Here is a 20,254-nt window from a genome sequence, read left to right as displayed (position 1 = left end):
ATCCAATGTACGTGCAGTGGCATGGACAGATCTTAAACGCAGAGTGCCCAGTGGAAAAAATTCAGGGACAGAGTCAGCTCTGCACGACACGACTTCTCTTGGTTCAAAGTGCACCACACATCAACCATCACAGTATGTTCAGAGCTCCGTGAGGGCAGGTCCTCTTGTCTCTTTTGTTCTCTACTATATGCCTGGTGTGCGGTCAACAGTCAGTGTTTGATGACAAAATGCACTTCACAGAGCTACATACACATCCGAGAGAGAAGGAATATATCCAACAGGAGAGGATTTTGCTCTCTTTGATGATGCCGTGCCAGCAACCAAGGAGTAATCCACTCAACTTTTTTGCACGTGGGGCGAACTTGAAGTCCAGGCTCCCGTGGGAGGGCTGCTGGCCAGTCCGGGTTCCATTTGCGTTTGTTCCCCCGCCCCGAGCAGTGGCTTGGCTGTGCTGCCTCTGGCCCATCCAGGGTCCTGCTTACTCATCTCTTGGCTTGCCATCTTCTTGTCTGACTGCCAAGGCTGCCATGTACTTGTTTGTGTAGAGACAGACTCTCTGATGCATGCCTCACCTCGTTTCTCCTCACAACACTTCCTACACCAGTGGTTGTCAGCCAGGGACAGTTTTGCTGCCCAGGGGACATTTGGTAATGTCTGGAGACATCTTTGATTGTCACAGCTTGGGGGCAGGGGTGGCCGTGTGCTACAGGCATCCACTGAGTAGAGATTAAGGATGCTGCTAAACATCCCACCATGCTCAGGACGGCCCCCGCAGCGAAGAATGATCAGGTCCAAAACGTCGAAAGTGTTGCAGCTGAGAAAGCCTGCCCCAGAGGTCAGCTGGTCTGTTAGCCCCCCTTTTACAGGGGAGGAAACGGGCATGGAGAGGCTCAGTCATCCTTCCCAAGGTCCCCGAGCTGATGAGCAATGGCGGCCGGACATAAATCACGTGAGGCTGGCTCCAGGCCCTTGCTTCTAACCAGTACCTGGGATTGCTTCTCAGAAATGGAGTGCCCAAACAGAGGAGGCACGGCTTTTTCCTCCTTCACTCAGGCATGCTAGTAGCATGCCACCGGCTCTCCTGTTTTGCCCAGCTCTGACTGGTATCCCCAGGTGTGGGACTTTACAGTGCTCAGACTGGGACAGATGGCCACCCTAGTACTACCAGACTCTGAGCATCTGAGCTTGTGACCTGATCACGCTATTCAACCACCGTGTTCTACTGTTTGTTAATCACTATTGATACAGGGACCAAACCCCAGATTCATCCTTAGGGGGTTTTGGAGGTTGTTTGAGAAATAGATTAGTTGGGGGATGGTGTGGTAAAGGGGAAAGCACCCCATGGTTTGCTGGTAAGGTCAGAGTCCTGTCTGGGCCTCAGGGTACTCATTTACAAAATGGGTCACTAATAAGAGCCATGACTCTGAGTAGTTACCTTGTACTGTGCTAAGCACTTTGCTTGCGAGACATGTTAGATATAAGGTGTAACAGGGTTATCTCATTTAATCCTTACTCGACAGGAGTGGGTAGCTCCTTGGCCTAAGGGACTGGCCCAGGAAGCCAGCTGGTGAGTGTAGAGTCAGGATACAGGCCCAGATTGTCCCACTCCAAAGACCACACTTTTACTGCGATGTAATGCCATCTCCTGTGGCTGTTTCCGAGGAGATGGGAAACATGCCAATTAGGGCTGAGAAACAGGAGGTGGCCTCAAGGGCTGCACAGTTAAGTGTGTTGGCAAAGGCTTGTGTGTTTCTCCACCACCTAAGGTCCCCGAAGCTTCACTGGGGCCCCATCAGCTGACCTTGCCCTCCAGCTTCTGAACACCTTGCCGCTCCCCGCCCCCCCCCCCCCAGGAGCGTGTGTTTGATGTGATCAGTGGATTTGAAGCATGGCTCAGGCCTCAGGAACCTTCTTTTTTCAGGGAGAAGCAGAGCTCTAGCCTCCCAACAGCAGCTGGCCTGTCTCTTCTCAGCCCTATCATATGAGTCTGGCACAATCTGCAGGGTTTGTGTGTCAGCTTCAAAAGTGCCCGGGGCTGTGTCCACCCAGTGAAGGTCCTTGATCTGTTGCTGTGGTGTGCTGAAGCTTCCAAGGACAGGGGTCTGCTGGGGAGTTGAGAGGCTGATTTTCTTTTTTGTCTGCATCTGAGTGCCTCATTCTTGTATGCTAATCATTCTGAGAATAAAAGGGGCTACCATTTATCATGCACTTAATTACGTGCCAGGCATTGCGCAGAGCACTTCACACGGAATGCTTCCCTCGTCTTCCCTGGCTACTGGTTGTCCTTACCCTCTGTCGTGTTTTCACTGTTCAATAGCTAGTAACTGTATTCTAAAAACCTGGGAAAGTGCCTGGCGAATGTAGTTACTTAGTAGATATTGTTGAATGAATAAATGAATATGTGTTAGGCTCTATGCTAAGCTCATAAGGTGTACTTTTATTTTCGCTTCAATCTCACAATAATCCAATGAGATAGGCACAATTTAAATCCCTATGTGACAAAGGAGAAAATGTACTCAGAGAGGTCAAGTAACCTTCCCCAAAACCCACAGCCAATAAATGTCAGAGCAAGAATGCAAACTTAACTCTTCCTCTAGATCCTACACTAGCGCCCTATACTGTCTCCTATATACGGACATATACTTCAGTCTTCACAGGTTATATATCCTGTATAATATGTATAGGTGTAACATCTACACATACCCATGTGTAGATGTATCAGTCACTGATAGCTGTGGAATAAACAACCACAAAAAAACTCAGTGGGTTATAAAAGTAAGCATTTCCTTCTTACGCATAGGTCTGTGGTTTGGCTGAGGAGACCCTGCTCTAAACTGTAGGATTACTCTCAGGTCTGATCCCTCTATTTCCTTCTGAGGCCCAGACTGGAGGAACAGTGGTTTCCTGGTAAAGGCTGCTGGCAGCTTCCAAGGAGTGAGCAGATATAATTGATGCTTTTTAAAAAGGCTTAAGCTGGAAACTGGTACACAGTCACTTCTGCCCATGTCCCATTGGCCAAAGCAAGCCTAACATTAATGGGGCAGGGAATTATATTCTTCCCATGGTGGAAGGAATGGGAAGGAGTAAATATTTGCCTAATGGTAGTGTACACCAATATATCATATTTGGGATGTGTCTGTATTTTTTGCTCCCATGAACCCAGCTTCCGTGAAGAGCTCTATTAGGCTCCTTACTTTTACTGGGTATTAGTTTCCTTAATCAAAAAAAGTATAAATTAGTAGCTTCTGTTCAGAATTAAGTTTTGCTATTTATTTGAGTGAAGCTAACACGCACCTGAGCTGCCGCATGTAATAAAGTGACATTGACAAGGTTTTGACCCTGTAGCCAGATTTCCTGGGTTTCTGTGGTTACCGCATGACCTTGGAGAAGCCTTTCTGAGCCTCAATTTTGAGTAAAATGGGGACAACAAGCACCCCATGCATCGGGCACTGTGAGGATTAAGTGAGAAGATGCATGGACATGTTCAGCACGGTGCCTGGCTCCAGAGTGCACCCAGCAATTGTTAACTATTGTTATTAATATCGGTACCCCTCCTCCACAAAACCAGACAGCACAAGTGTTCTAACGCTACCCAAGCCTGTCACCTGCTGGCTCCCAGACTGTGTTCCTAACTCAATCTGTCTCCCAGTTACAAGCCCAGCCTTTCCTTGTAGACTTGGCCTTGGGGTTTGGTCCTCCTGTTTTGGCTTGATTTCCCTCCCTAGAGAACTGTTTGGAGCCGTCTTACCGACTTGCTCCTTCTCGACTTCCTTGTCTGATCAGACCCTTGGAACACAGGGCTGGCCCCAGTCTGGCACTCCCAGTTCCCTGGGGCATCAGACGTGGGTTGTGAAGTTTCAGTGGGAGAACGGGTGATGGCAGAACCTTCAGATGGCCACAGACAGCAGTAGTGTGGAGGCTTGTGCGTCGAAGGTGGTGTTCCCTTCACCTGAAGCCCCCCCACCCCCGCCCCCGGGGAGCTGTCAAGCCTAGAATCTGTAATTTAGGCAGTCTGTTTGTAATGGTCTAAGGAAAATCCATTCTGCCTACAAATGTGGTGACCTTTAATATTTTTTTCGGAATTTTCCAAGATGCACATTGACTCTTCCTGTCAACGCGGAAGACTCTAATGCCACCTGGGGCAGTTAGATTGCATCTGCCAGTCGCCGACTGCTGTAGCCAATTTGTTCCTGATCTCAAGGTCGAGTCTGAATAATTTTAGCTGGGCTAAGTTTCTTGCATTGAATTACTTAGAAATAGACTATTAAGGGAGAGGCAGGAGGGGCTATGGGGCTGTTTCTCTTTTGCAGATGTTCTTTGATTTTAGTAAAAAAGAAGGCTCCTAGCTCCTCCATTCATGACTAGGTGGCCTCGAACAAGGGAGAAGGGAGTGGACGCATATCAGGTGCCCAGTGTGAGCTGGACATGGTGCTAGGCACTTTGCACCTGCCAGCTAGTTCATCTTACCTTGTGAGGTGAACCTTAGGATCTCCACGATGAAATGAAAACACTGAGGTTACAGAACTTGCAGGGCTGCGGCTGGGTCTGATTCCAAAGCTCACGTTCTGCCACCAGGAGTACTCTTCAGCAACACCTCTGTCAGAATACAGCAGGCTGCATTGGGATTTGCTGTGTCCCCTTCTATTGCCTTATCCTTCGGATTAGCCCCCCCGCCCCCAGTCAGGTCTGAGATGGTGTCTTGTTCACCTTTGTTTCCCCGGGCAGGGGGTTCCGTGCCTGGCATGGCGTTGGCATCCTTGATCCCACAGTGTAGACCGAGAAGTGTGCATGATGTAGCCTGGTGTATAACATGTAGCCTTTGGAGTGGGGGTGCCTGGATCTGAATCCCTGCAAGGTGTGTGACTGGGGTTGGGCTCCTTCCAAGTCTGAAACCCGGATATGGGTGGGTGTGGTTTACGGAGGGAGAGAAGGGAAGGGAGGGAGAGAGGACGGGGGACGGGGGGGAGATGGAGAAAGAGCCGTGTGCTATGGCCTGAATGTCTGTTGGCTGAATTTATATGTTGACTCCTACCCCACAAAGTGGTATTCAGAGGTGGGGCCTTTGGGAGGTGGTTAGGTCAGGAGGGTGGAACCCTTCTGAGTGGGATTAGTGCCTTTATAACAGGGACCCCCACAGCTCCCTCCTGCCTTCTACTCTGTGAAGTGACAGCTAGGTGCTGTGTCTGAACCAGGAAGTGGGTTCTCATCAGACACCGAATCTGCTTGCTCCTTGATCTTGTACTTCCAGGCTTCAGAATTGTGAGCAATAATCTTCTGTGATTTATATGCCACACAGTCTGTGGTCTTCTGTTACAGCAGCCTGAGCAGACTAAGATACTGGATATAGAGACTGAGGCACAGCTGAGGTGAAGTACCTTGACTCTGGTCACATAGCTTGTAAGTGGCAGGGCTGGAGTCTAGCTCAGGCAGTCTAGCCCTAGAGCCTCCAGGGGACAGGAGTCCTTTGGGACTGTTCTGACTATGGGACTATTTTTTTTTTTTTTTTTTTTTGGTCATTCTTGGTTCCTTCAATTAGCCATCTTCTCTGTCTCTGAGTCTTTGCATATTGTATTCTCTGTGCTAGAAATGCTTCTCCTCCCTTTAGCCTCATCTGCTCTGGATCATCCTTTGAGTCTGAGCTTAGACTTGACCTTTTTCAGGAAGCCCTCCCGGTTATCTCCTCCCACATGTGGGCACACCCCCCCGCCCCGCGTCAGAACGTCTGTGAGGACATAATGCGATCGCTTGATTGCTTGTCTGCCTCTGCCACTGACCTGTGGTTCCAGAAGGATGGAGATTTTACTTGTCTCATCTATCATTGTAACCCCAGCCTCTAGCATTTTGTCTAGCACATAGTAGGCACTCAATAAATATTTATTGAGTGACTGGAGGAACATTTCAGATTCAGAACTGAAACACTGGAGGCTTAACAGAAGTTAGTTATTGTTCAGTTGAATTAAAAATACATGGACTCAATTCTTTCTGGGAAGGTGTGATAACCAAGTCCACAGCCCTCGCTGACTAGAGTCTGCTGTCGCCCCACCTGGGAGGCCTCAGGAATTAAAGAAGGTTTGAGCCGAGAGTTCTTCAGAGACTCTTCTGACATTTTTATTTAATCACTGCTCAGTTCATTTATTTAAAGTAGTGAATTTATTTCTTTTCATTATGAAAGTAAGAGAATCACATTGCTGAAAATTTGGGAAACACAACAGAGAAGCCCAGCCCACCGTCACTTGGGGAGGTTCATTCCTTTTGTGTCTGCCCTTCCCCCATCTAGATGTTTTCTTTCTTTCTGTCTTTTTTAAACATACTTCCAACCAAACTATGAATATACTTTTTATCCCGCCCCCTTTTCCCCCACTTAGCAAAATGAGATTTTTTTCAGGTTTAATTACATAGCTTTAAAAAGAACCATCGCTACCTTTTCTCCTCCTTAAAATTTTTTTTTTTTAAAGATTTTATTTATTTATTTGACAGAGAGAGACACAGCGAGAGAGGGAACACAAGCAGGGGGAGCGGGAGAGGGAGAAGCAGGCTTCCCGCGGAGCAGGGAGCCCGATGCAGGGCTCGATCCCAGGACCCCGGGATCATGACCTGAGCCGAAGGCAGACGCTTAACGACTGAGCCACCCAGGCGCCCCTCCTTAAAATTTTTTATCAAAGTAATATGTATACATAGTAAAAAGTACAAGAACAGAAGGGCTCCTAATGAAAGCAGCAGTTCCTGGCTCCTTCTCTCCTTTCTCCCTCCCTGAGTCCTGTCTCCCAGAGGCAATTGCTGGAAATGCTGTTTCCCTTTTTAGGTCTTCTGGTGTTTATCTCTGCAACTCCAGATAAGATGCTTATGCAGCTGTTTCTTGATTTATCAATTTAAGACATTTTCTATTGACTCTGTGCCACATAAGATGAGGATTCAGCGTATTGACATTGTTTGTCTCCTCCTCCTGCTTTTCCTCCACATTTTTTTCTTTGAAAAAAGTAATACATACACGTGGAAAACCCTGCCAATAGGATGAACAGATCCCTCCTACCCTGATGCTTCTGTCTTCACGCCTGTCCCCAGTCTCCTGGTGTGTGTGTGTGTGTGTGTGTGTGTGTGTGTGTGTCTGGAGATTGTAGGTGGCTGTAAACTTGTTGACACTCTACCATCGAGAAGTGGAATCTCTCTCCCCTCCTCTTGAACCTGGGCTAGCCTCTGACTTCTTTGACTAGGAATGCCAGAGAAGTGACGCCATGCTGGCTCTGGGCCTAGCCTTTAAGATACTCTTCGAATTTTTGGTTTTAAAGCCCTGAGCCCACCATGTAAGAAGTCCAAGGATCCTGCTGGAGAAATGTGTGCGGAGACCCTGAAATGACAGGAGAGGGAGAAGGGTCCTGTGGAGCCCAGCGTCCAGGTATCCCCACCAAGGCACCTAGCATGTCACCCAAGCTGTTTGGACCCTGGAAGTCAACTGAATACGTTGAGTGACCCCAGTGGACACCACATATTACAGAGGACTTGCCCAGCTGGGTCCTGCTTGTGTTCCTGACCCTCAGAATCATGAGCTGTAATAACCACGCATCAGGGTAGGAGGGATCCCTTCATCCTATTGGCAGGGTTTTCAGCCATTAAGTTGGGGGATTAACCAGAGCAGTATCTTTCCAAAGATCTCTGAGTCACAGATTTTGGGAGGAGTTATATCTGCCTAGCAACAGGACCTGATAGAAAGTATAAACACTAATGCTGTACTGGGCTGTGTAATCCCAAGGAAGGAAGGATGATGGCAAGAGGGAGGTGAGGCAGAGAAGGAGAGGAAGCAAATGCAAGGTGGTACCGCTGACTGAGCGGGCCACAGCTTGATGGAAGCACAGCTTGTCCGATGGGACACCTCTAGAGAGATTCTGTGGACTTACTGCATCTCAGAACTGTCCGTCCTGAGGGAGGAAGGGTGAGTCACTGTTCTGCTGACTCACTCCTGCTGCCTGTGTTTTAGTGGTCAAAGTTTGCCCTACCCTGTACTTCTGACTTGGCCCACCCAGCCCCTCCTGGCAGCCCTTGATGAGGATGGGGAAGGCCAGCCCTTGCCCCCACACAACGGTAGACGGGGTAATTTTTGATTGGATGCCAGGCACAATGAGTTTTACCCTGTTGGCTGCTGGATGTTTTTGTGCCTCTCACTGTCCTAGATGCTGAGGATCTGGCATTGAACAAAACAAACATCCCCACCTTTGTTGAAGTTTTGTGCTAGCGTGGGGAGACAATGAGTAAACAGCAAGCATAATTCACTTTTGCTGTTACTATGCTGTTACATACATATCTTTATGAATACCTATCCCAAGCAGCCCTCATTTTTAGCAGTTGCATGATATTTGATTGAATGGCTATTATCACCGTTTAATGGTGCATTTCCCTACTGATGATTCATCAGATTACTTTCTCCAATTGGAACCATCAAAAAGCCGACAGGCTTAGGATTCTAAGTTCACCAAACAGAGGTTGAGAGTTAATTCTGAAGTCTATTGGGGGAGCAGCCACTCCTACAGCTGGGTCCAAAGATGGCTCTTTCTTGACCTGAGTGAGAACTGGAACTGCCTGGATTGAACTGTCCTACCAGATATGCCCCTGGCTAGCCAAAGAGATGGTGGAGGATTTTAGGATGGCATGAAGTACCTTAGATACTCCCTTCCAGAAAGTCTTCAGCTCCTTGACTAAAACCTTTGCTCCAGCATCTAGTATCTCTTGAATCTATAGTTTCCCCTCTGTTCCCATGTCTCTATATTCATTTGGGCTCTATTTTGCTGGCTGGCTTTGAGTTGAATCCTTTGTCTCCTATTCCATTAATCTCCAGGCTTAGATAATAATTATGTTGTTTGCATTGGAGGGTGTGGTAGGCCCTGTTGGTGCCTTGCGCATAAACCGTTGAAGCTCACTCTTCATACCACGAGTGCCTGCAACAGTGCCTGGGCTTTCTCCCACAGGCCTTTGTGGGGCAGGCTGGTAGTGCAGGGAGATGCACATGCAGGAGAGTCTACCCCAACCAGTGGGGGTGGTTGTCTTGCCTTCTCACCTCTAAGCTGAGGCATAGTCTGTGCTGGCTCCCAGAAGTCCCCGGTGGGACTGAGCTCCACTTGTCTACATTAAGCTGCTCAACGCTCCACACACCCTGGATTGGCTTCCCTGTCTCGATTCTCCTCTGTCATGCCAGTGTTTCCTGGGATCACTTCCTAGATAAACCCACTTGCCTCCAAATCCTTCTCTTAGGATCTGCTTCTGGGGAAACCTACCTGAAACACGTGAAGAATACGAGGAACTATGAAGGTATATATAACACAGGAGGATCCAACGTCGTGTTGACAAGTGGTGAAACCTGTTTTCCTTGAGCCAGTGACTTTGTTAAGCCGAGACCTGAGGGATGAGTAAGAATTATCCAAGCAAAGCAGGCACGGGGAAAATCACATGGGAAAAATGTGCCTAGGGAACAGCATGTGTGAAGGTCCTGGGGCAGGAGTGCTCGTATGGCCAGAGTGCAGACAGTGAGGCTCAGTGTGGCAGCTCTGTCGGGAGGATGTCTGGCCTGCAGGTGAACTTGGGTCTCTGCTTTTACATGTCTTTCTCCTTCATTTTGGTTCTCTGTCTATATACTTTTTCGAACCCCACTATGGTCTGGCTTCATTTAAATGCATCTGAAATGAAATCTCTAATGTTAACAGTGTTGTCAGATGCAAAGGCCTCATTTCTCTTTGGTTCTTTTTCACAGAACGCTATCTATGAATTTCTGGGGAGGATATGAGGATTGTGATTGTTTTGATTGTTTTTTTTTGTATGACCACATTATGTTAATTTCCTCATTGTCTTAGGGTATGAGAACATAAAAGCAATAACTCATTTATATGAAGACTGAATGCACTGAGAGGTTGTCATGGAAACCAGGGCGAAATATTCACATTGGCTTGAGTAAATTGAATAACCCCTGTTAAAAGATTGAACACGGAACTTATTTACCCAATTGTGTGGTGTGTGGAAAAGATGAGAAAACCAACAAGATAAATGAGATTTTTTTTTTTTTTTTTTTTGTGGTAGGAAGAGAGGTGAGGATGAAGAAGATGAGTGAGTGCTAGGGATGTGTTATCTTTATTTAAAGAGTTATTCCCCTAGTTTTGTTGCTAAATGGGAGTGGGGTCATGGGGCAGTAGGGGAAGGGAAATGGTCTGATGAACTTGCTCCCAGGAAGGATGAGCGGACAGTGTTCCCTGACTCCCGAGGCCAGAGCCCTGTGTGCATTTCCCCCTTGGAGCATCCTCCGAAGAGTCTTGGTCAGAGCAGTTGAACAGACATGATCATTTTCAGCACTTTCCCTTTGCCTTCGTTAGGGCTCTTTACTGAGTTTCAAGCTGACTTTGAAAAGAGGACTGTTGCTTTTTATTTTTTTAAAGCAAAACGCTTCAGCTCTTCCTAAATAACTGCTAAAAGAACGGACATGGAGGACACATGATCTACAGAGTTGTGGAGGGGCGCCATTCTTGCTTGTGATCGTAGCGGTAGGCAGGGCTCAGGGAGCCCTCTGAGTCTGGGGGGCAGCCTCCTGCACGTAGTTATGTACTCAGGTTGGGGAGGGGGTTTGACAGTTGCTACTTGAGGGTTTTCTTGGGCCAGCTAAGAGATCAGGTCCCAGGCTCTGGAAGGCACTGATGGTGGTTCTTCGGGGCCACCTTGATGTTGCATCCGGAGGTCTCACTCTGTGAGATGCTTTTGAGGGGCAGGTTTGTGAGCAGCAGCTTCCACCCCCAAGCACCACAGTCCTACCCTCTCGCTATATCTCTTCCTTCTCACAGTCCGCTCCTCCACCGTTTCTGGGAGCACGTAATGCAGAGCGCCGCTGTGGTAGGTTGATTGCAAAATATGTCCCAATGATTTCCCTGCCTGGATTCACACTGTCTGAGTCTGTGTGGGCTGCTATCATGAATTACCACAGACTGGGTGGCTTAAAACAACAGAAACTGACTTCTTATTGTGTCCTCACATCGTGGAAAGAGGGCGAGAGAGCTCTCTGGGTCCCTTTTTTCAGTTACTTATGTATATTTTTGATAAAAATTGTATATATTGGGAGTGCAAACATGATTTGATATACATATACGTAGTGGAATGATTATTATAGTCAAGCTCATTAACACACCATCTCCTCCCATAGTTACCAATTTTGTGTGTGTGATGAGTGCACCTGAAATCTGTTCTATTCCATTAACAAATTTCCAGTGTTCAGTGCAGTATTACTAACTGTCGTCATCGTGCTGTACATAAGATCTCTAGAACTACAAAACTACAACTTTGTACTCTTTGACCGACGTGTCCCATCTCCGCATTTCCCCCACCCTCCCCGCACCTGGTAACCAAAATCTTTTGAAAATGATGCCATACATTTGATATTTGCAAGGGATCCTTCTCTAGTATCATCTCCGTTTGATGGGTGGGGGAAACAAGCCCAGAGAGACAAAGTGATTTGCTTAGGGTTGTGCAGCTCGGACATGGCAGAATCAGAACGAGAACCCAGATCTCCTGGTTCCTCATGTAGGACTTTTTCTTCTTTCTCAGGCAGCCCTCGCAATTCACCTCCCCTGGGGGGAGAGAGGTCCCCAGTATACCGACCTGTTCTAAGTAAACCTTACCAAAGCTCCACGTGGCATTTACTACAGGAACTTTTAATTAGGAAAAAATTAGAAAGACCCTGAATGTCCATCTAAAGGGGAATGGCTAATACTTATGATCCTTCTATACAATGGAATCTTACGGTTTATAAATAATATGCATCAAGCATAATAACATAAGACAGCCCTCATATTGTAATATAAAATGGGGAAAGAAAGCAAGGCGACAACCATGTAAATTCAATGCATGAAATAAAAAAAGAAAATGCACAAAAAATAATAACACAATAAAAAAAAAAGAAAGTAACAGCGAGTCTCTAGATAGTATGTCAGTTCAGGTCCTCTGAGAAGGCAAAACAGGAATTAACTGTGCAAGAAATTTATTGGAGAAATGTCAGTTTATTGAAGATGATATTAGCGGAGGACATTGGAGAGGGAGCGGGGGTAGGCAGGGAGAGAGCCTTCAGGCCAGCATGCACGTCTCACGCCCATGAAAGGAGAGGAGGAGGGAAGGGGGCTTCTGCACAGTCCTGAGAAAATATCAGTCAGGCCAGTAGGCATTTCCTGAGACAAAGTTGCTTGTCGGACAAATTCAGCACTGGAATAGAATAGCCGGGTTCTAACTCTCCTGCTGTGCTCAGTCACCGGCTCGGAACAGCCCTGGGAAGGTGACCTGGCACGACCACCATGGTGGGTCCACAGGTGCAGCAGCTGGAGACTGTTGGTCAGCTTAGCTGCCGAGAGTTAAGTTCCCCGGAGGGAAGGTCTGAGCAGGGAAACTCCGAGGCTGGTGCATTATTAGGGCAGAAGCATTTGGTGAAAGCACATCACGGTGGTCTTGAGAAGCTTGTCTTTGGGCTGACGCTCTCCCCACATACAGGCTTCCCTCATTAGCACCCATCGTTTCCTGTTCTTGTGGCCCACAGTGTGCTCAGTGATTTGGACAGAAGGGGTCTGCCCATCCAGCTCCCCACAACAGGAAATTGTAACAGCTGCCACAAAATGAATGGAAGGACTTTGCCAAGTCAATCTTCTCTGATTTACTGCTTGTACCATATCCATTTTGGAAGGGACACTTAGTAGTATTGAATGGTCTAATGGTTTTAGAAAATGATTTTTGGTGAGCACGCCTGCTGAGGAAGGTAATTAAGGTCAGGAATGGGGCCTTGAATCCCCTCCCTGTGGTTTTGAGGTCTCTGTAAATACTCTATGGTTCAGAGCTCCATGAAAGAAGGAACGTGCTGACCACTGAATATCCTTACCTCAACCAATGCCTGGCTCTCAGGAAGTACTCAATACATTGTTTATTAAATTAAAAGAAGGGTTAAAAAGGAAAGGAAACAATGTCTGTGTACCTCTTAGTAAACATTGAGAGTCTGTTGAACTTGGTCCTGCTCAACACTGTCCCTGCTCACCTGCACCCCCAACAAGGCTTGTGATGGTTCATTTTATATGTCAACGTGACTGGGCCACAGGGTACCCAGATCAAACATTATTCTCTTGTGTCTGTGAAGGTGTTTCCAGATGAGATTAGTGTTTGAATCAGTGGACTCAACAAAGTAAATCCCCCTCCCCAGCGTGGGTGGTCCTCATCCAATCTTTGGAGGGCTTGAACAGCACAGAAGGTGGAGGAAGGCTGCCTCACTGCTTGAGCTGGCATATAGTTGCTCATCTTCTACCCCTGGACTGGGATTTACACTGTCAGCTCCCCTGGTTCTCAGGCCTTCCTTCAGACTCAGACAGAATCACACCACTGGCCTTCCTGGGTCGTCAGCTTGCATATGGCGGACTGTGGGACTTCTCAGTGTCCGTAATAGTGTGAGCCAATTCTTCAGAATCTCTCTCTCACTCTCTTGGGAGATTATGATGAGGAATTGTATAATTGCAATACATGTATAATATTGGTTCTAGTTCTCTGGAGAACTCTAATACAAGGCTCTAGAGAATTTGTTTCTTCACCGCCTTCCTCTTGTACCCTATCCCCTTGTCATTTTTTTGGAATCTAATGTCAATAGCTTTTGATCTCCAGCCCAACTTCTTGGCCATACCTTCTAGAGTTTGGTAGTTTTTAATTTATTCCACCTTCCCTGGGCATCAAGACCTCCAGGCAGAGTTCTTGGTATGGAACTATGAAAAAGATAATGTTTAGGTCATCTGCTGCTGCATAAAAAACAAAACAAAACAAAACAAAAACCCTGACCTGCTCACATACTAGCCGGAAACAAATATTTGGTATTATCACTACTGGGAAGTAGATGTTTCTCATTTCACATCTCTCCTGCAGTTGCAGTCAGATAGTGGCTGGGGGTGGAGACCTCTGAGGTCTTGAGTGGGCTGGCCAGCCTGGATGGGTCAGACACATGTCTGGCAGTTGATGTTGGCTGTTGGCTGGGAGCTCAGTTGGCACTGTTGCCTGGGGCACTTTCATGTGGCCTCATCACGCACTTTGGATTTCTCATAGGATAGAGACTGGATTCCAAGAGTGAGCATTCCCAGAGGTAAGAAGTAGCCGCTCTTAACACCTGGATCTGAAACTGGAACGGTGTGATTTCCACTATATACTGTAGCTCAAAGCAATCACAGAATTCACAAGTCAAGGGAGAGGATGTAGATCCCATCTTTTAATAGGAGGAGTGTCCAAATGTGTGGCTATTTGGAAGTGGCTACAGATGGCCTCAGCTGTTGAGGAATGCAGAGTTAACATAGAGAGTGATGATAATATAGAGATGGTGATAGTAATATAGAGACAGTGGTGATAGTGACAATGTTAAACAGCAGGCTGAACAGGAGCCACCCAAAGATATCAGCTTATAATCCCTGGAACCTGTAAATGTTACCTTGTGAGGAAAAAGAGCCCACAGGTGTGATTGAGTTAGGAATCTTGAAATAGGGAGATTATTCCAGATAATGGGAGTGGGCCGTTAATCCATTCATGGGTGTCCTTATAAGAGAAGGGCAGCGGGAGATTGCACCCACAGGAGAGGAGTAGGCAATATGAAGACCGAGATTGGTGTGATGCAGCCACAAGCAAAGGAATGCCCACAGCCACCAGAAGCTGGAAGAGGGAAAGAACAATTTCCCTCTGGGGCTCCTGGGGACATAGTCCCACTGACACCTTGATTTCAGCTCAGTGAAACTGACTTCAGCCTTCTGGCCTCTGGGGAACTGGGAAAGAATAAGTTTCTGTTGTTTTAAGCCACTGAGTTTGCTGTGATTTCTTACAGCAGCCTCTGGAAACTAATAGAAAACCAGACAATGACAAGAGAGCGTGAAGAGTGTTATGGAAGAGAGAGGTGCGTAGGTGTGACCTGAGACCCAGCCCAGTGGGGCCAGAAGAGCGCAGGAAATGCTTTTTCAAGACATGATTCCTCTTTATCCCTAGGAAGTATGGCATAGGGCTGGGGTGGATGATTTCTGGGGCCATAGTTTTTTGTTTGCATCTCGACTCTGCCACTCACTAGATGCATTTTTAGGTTGTTGCAAGTTTCAACGAGTAGATTGAAGCTTGTAAATGCTGGGCATATAGCCAGCAAGCACTTTAAAAAAAGTTGCTTGTTCTTATCATTATTCACTCTGTGATTTGGTGAAGGATATTGTTCTTCTGGTGTAGAAGTTGGTTCCTCTTTTAGCCATGATCTCTGTCTCCTTCTGGCTACTTTTTATGGTGATCAAGCCTGATTATTTCATTGTCTTTGTATCTTAACACACTGCCCAGTTCACTGCCAAGGTGCTCTGTCCTGTCCAAGAGAACCAAACAATGACCACCCATGGGGCCAAGACTTAGGGCATGCTCCTTGTCTATTTTCCTAGTATTCTAGGTTTTATCTCTGCACGGAGTTCAATTCTCAGGACTCTAGATACGAGATCTTCGGGAAATCCTCTACTGAGCACAAGCAATATTCCTTGACTTTTTATCTCCTGTAGTGAAGTAGGACATATGTACAGTAAAGTGTACAAACCCTAAGTGTATAGCTTAATAGATTTTGGCATAGGTGTAAAACTGTGTAACCGCCATGTAGATCTAGAACATTTTAAGTACCCCAGGAAGCTCACTTAAGCCCCTTTCCAGTGCATATCTCTCAAAGGTAACTATGATTCTGACTTCACTTCTTGGATCTGCTTATTCTTGAACTGCCTGCAAATGAAATCATACTCTGTGCACTTTTGTGTGTGTGTCTGGCTTCTTTTGCGCAAAGTTATGTCTGAGGTTCACTCATTTCTTGTGCATAGCCCTGCTTCATTTTTTAAGTGTATCATTCCACTGTGTGAACAAACCACAGTTCAGGTTGTTTGGGCTATTTTCAGTTTGTGGCAATTACTAGTAAAGCTGCTACAAATATTCTTATATGAAACCTTTTGGTGGATGTATGCACTAATTTCTATTACATATATATACTCAGAAATGAAAGTTGCTAGGTTACAGGGTATACATATATTCAGCTTTAGTAGGGATAGCCAAATGGTTTTCCAAGGTGGTTATACCAATCTGTGCTTCCATGAGCAATGTGTGAAAGTTCCAGTCACCCTGTTTCATTGTCGACATTTGTTATTGATAATCCAGTTGACCCTGCACCACCTATTGAAAAGACCATCTTTCCCCACTGAATCATAGTGTTGTCTTTTTCACACATTTTCTGGACTTCCTCTTCTGTTCCACTGTCTCCCCTCGTGCCATTTGACCGTGAGTTATTTAAGCTTTACAATAAATGTCGATATTTGGTAGTATAAGTCTGTACCTTTGTTTTCCTCCAAGATGGCCTTGGCTCTTTTTGGTTCTCAGCATTTTCATATTAATTTTAGAGTCATTTTGTCAATTCCTCTAAAAATCCTGCTGGAATTTTGAGTGGGATGGCATTGATTCTATAGATAACTGTGGAGATTTCCTTCTTAACAATATTGAGTTTTCCAGTTAATGAACTCTCTGTTGCTTGTGGCCACTTATTTCAGTCTTTAATCTCTCAGAAGTCTTTTGTACTTTATAGTACCTGACCCGGCTATTCCCTGTTTTTTTCTGTTTTGATCAAGTGGTAAGATTAATGGATGGACGTGAGCTTTATGAACTGTAAAATGCTGTACCCGTTATCAACCAGGGAAGAACACATTTGTATTTGATTTTAATAAAGTCACCTTCACATCCCCCTTTAGCTTGCGCTGACGGCTCTGAGTTACGTAATCGAGCTATCTAAAGCCTCTAAGATCTCCCCTGAATATCAAGGAACTCTGGGCGTGTTCTGCACCATTCTTATGTTCAGTATGGCCCTTTCTACTTTATCTTTCTTTTGGAAAGTTGCTGTCCATTGTTCACATCTGTTGACCTATGCATTTGTATATTGAAATTGTATATTGTATATTACGGAACACCTGCTGTTAAGTAGGTGTTAGTTGTCTACCCAGTAGCCTTTTCTCATTCTTTGCTGAGAGGAACCTAATTTCGTTCATGTGCCAGTTTTTTGTATGCCCAGAGAAGATGGGCTCCTTCCTTCCCCATACCCCAGGGCTTGGGCCTCAGTTGGCCTAATCCAGGCATGCTTAGCCCACTGGTTTTTAGCGGTGACTCATTTGGCTTTGACATGTTCCCTGCTCTTGGCAATGAGCTGTAAGGATCAGAACTCTGAATGCCCTGACATTATTGAATTGACCTGTCTGGACCACCTGAGCTTTTTGTGGAAGGTATAATAAACCTGTGCCATTTAAATCACTTTTAGTTCAACTGTCAGTTACTTGCAGCCAAAAGTACCCCAACCAGCTGTCTTATTTTGGGTTCTCATGGAAGCAGACTCTGAGGCAAGGAAGGATTTGAGTGGAAATAGTCTATTAAAATATCTAGAGAAGAGGGGATGAGGAGACCAGCTGGGAAGGGAAGGGAGCTGAAAGCTAGTATATTAACACGTTTGTTACCACTGTGGGGATCACAGAGTTCAAACTCTCTGGTTACCTCTGGAAAACGGCCTAGAGCAGGGGCTTGCAAACTATGGCCCATGGCAGATCTGGCTTGCCATCTGTTTTTGTAAAGTTGCGTTGGAATACATTCACGCCAGTTCATGCCTGTATATTGTGTGTGGTTGCTCTTGCACTACAGCGGCAGAGTTGAGTGGCTGTGAGAGAAAGTATGGCCGTACTGTCTGGTCCACTGCACAAAACATTTGCTGACCCCAGGGTAGGACATGCACTCCAGAGTTACCTCACCTGAAGAGTGAAGGAGCCTTCCAGTCAGTCGCTGGTTGAATTCTACCCCCAGGGATGTATTAATTCCCCAGTGCTTCTGACCTGCCCTATGCACAGGCAGAGTGGGCCCGGGCCACCATCAATGGGTTCTGCTCCAAGCAGAGAGATGCAGATACTAGCTGTTGGCAACTGGGCAAGTGTAGACACTAATGGTAAGGTTCAGGGTGGACTGTGCGCTGACAGGACCGCCACACCAATGCACAGGCATCCAGACGTGGCTGAGAAATGCTCCTGGCCTCCAGCGCCACATGGTTCCAATGCAAGGTTGGAAACTGCCAGACATTTTATAACGAAGGAGAGTAACTGTGATTTGTTTGATCCTCAGAGACCTAGGTAAAATTTATTCTGGGTAATTGGTGCTGATCCAGGGAGGGGGTTCTTCTCAGCTCTCATCTGCCTCTTGCTCTGGTACTCCCCATGCCGTCTGTTTCACCCCGCAGGAGCCCCAAGTGCAGAACTTGGCCTCTTGCCCAATGCTTACCGGAACCTACTCGCTCATTCTGAGCTCATGGGACTCCACTAAAGACTGGCACATGCAGGCTTCTAGATCCTTCTTTTCTCTCCCCAACTGTGCCCCTCCCTCCTTTCTTATGGGGCTCTAACCTTTACTCTTCCTTTACTCTTTTTTTTTTGTAAGTAGGCTCCACATCCAGTGTGGAGCCCAGTGTGGGGCCTGAACTTACCACCTGAGCCAAGATCGAGAGTCGGACGCTCAATTGACTGAGCCGTCCAGGTGCCCCCAAACCTTTAGTCTTTTATTACACAGGCTATCTCTTTCCATGTCCACCTCCCAGTTTCCTTTCCTAAATACTCCTAGGGTCTCAGCAGAGCAAGGGACTCACTTTTGATAGAGTTTAAAAAAGGGCGCCACGAAACAAAACCATTTTTTATGTTTTTCCTCTAGACAAAAACACGCTTATTTGCAGTTATCGGGTGAGGCCCCCTTTGGAAACATTTTCCTGCATTATGAGATTCCTCTAAGTTTTATCTCTTCCTTTTCCAGATGGGTTTCAGGACTCACACAGTCAAGTTAGTGGAGTACGCTTTTGGCATGCTCTCCTTCTGTTTTGCTTTCTGAAACAGAGACCGTGTGTGTCTCACCCAGTACGGTGTTAGATCTGTATAGTAGGATACTATTACATTGGGTCAGCTCCTGGGAAGTACTGTCTGTCTTATTTTCATGACAGCTGACTAAGTGTGGCATCTAAATGCAGTCTAGAAAGTTCCTCTCTCTCTGTAAAAATTCCCAAGAGTTTAGGTCTTTGCTTTACTTTTTTTTTTTCTTGAGAGGGATGGGGTGGGTGGGGAAGTAGTTGGAGTGCAAGTGAAAAGTGATTAATACTAAGAAACTGGAATCAGGTTCAGCAAATTCTATAACATGAATCGTGCTTGGAAAATCTAACCAGCAAAGTGCTCAGACTGGGAACCTGGTTCTTCCTCTTCCACAAAGAAAATCCTAGGTCAGTTGCATCCCCTATATGTAAGTGGAGAGTTCAGGAATCTGAATTTGTTTTTATAAAAATTGTTCTTTTTTATTCTTTTCAAAATGATTTCATTTTTTTTGTTGCTATAAAGTCTTTTTTTTTATTATGTTAGTCACCATGCAGTACATCATTAGTTTTTTTTTTTAAAGATTTTATTTATTTATTTGAGAGAGAGAGAGTGAGAGATAGAGAGCACGAGAGGGAAGAGGGTCAGAGGGAGAAGCAGACTCCCCGCTGAGCAGGGAGCCCGATGCGGGACTCGATCCCGGGACTCCAGGATTGTGACCTGAGCCGAAGGCAGTCGCTTAACCGACTGAGCCACCCAGGCGCCCCATCATTAGTTTTTGATGTAGTGTTCCATGATTCATTGTTTGCATATAACACCCAGTGCTCCATGCAGTACATGCCCTCCTGAATACCCATCACTGGGCTCACCCATCCCCTCCACCCCCCACCCCCCTGAAACCCTCAGATTGTTTCCCAGAGTCCATGGTCTCTCATAGTTCATTTACCCCCCCTGAACTACCCCCCCATTTTTTCCTTCCTTCTCCTAATGTCCTCCATGCTATTCCTTATGTTCCACAAATTAGTGAAATCATATGATAATTGACTTTCTCTACTTGACTTATTTCACTTAGCATCATCTCCAGTCCCATCCATGTTGATGCAGAAGTTGGGTATTCATCCTTTCTGATGGCTGAGTAATATTCCATTGTATATATGGGCCACATCTTTAACCATTTGTCTATTGAAGGGCATCTCGGCTCTTTCCACATTTAGCTATTGTGGACATTGCTGCTACGAACATTGGGGTGCATGTGCCCCTTCTTTTCACTACATCTATGTCTTTAGGGTAAATGCCCAGTAGTGCAATTGCTGGGTCATAGGGTAGCTCTATTTTTAACTTTTTGAGGAACCTCCACA

The 20,254-nt window shown here is 46.2% G+C and overlaps 1 long non-coding RNA gene across 2 annotated transcripts in view; it reads left to right on the top strand.

Moving 5' to 3' along the window:
• The first annotated feature begins 7,749 nt into the window (after positions 1 to 7,749).
• The window catches only part of LOC141373966 (uncharacterized), a 264,618-nt gene continuing 252,113 nt past the window's right edge, over positions 7,750 to 20,254 (top strand). For both annotated transcript variants that reach the window (XR_012380423.1, XR_012380422.1), the window contains exon 1: positions 7,750 to 7,927. This is a non-coding gene — a long non-coding RNA (uncharacterized lncRNA). The remainder of the gene's footprint in view (positions 7,928 to 20,254) is intronic.

The sequence above is a fragment of the Callorhinus ursinus genome, unplaced genomic scaffold (genome assembly GCF_003265705.2).
Source record: "Callorhinus ursinus isolate GAN/ISIS: 27379988/994484 unplaced genomic scaffold, GSC_fseal_2.0 scaffold13, whole genome shotgun sequence".
Lineage (NCBI taxonomy): Eukaryota > Metazoa > Chordata > Mammalia > Carnivora > Otariidae > Callorhinus > Callorhinus ursinus.
This window is presented reverse-complemented; position numbering and strand designations above follow the sequence as displayed.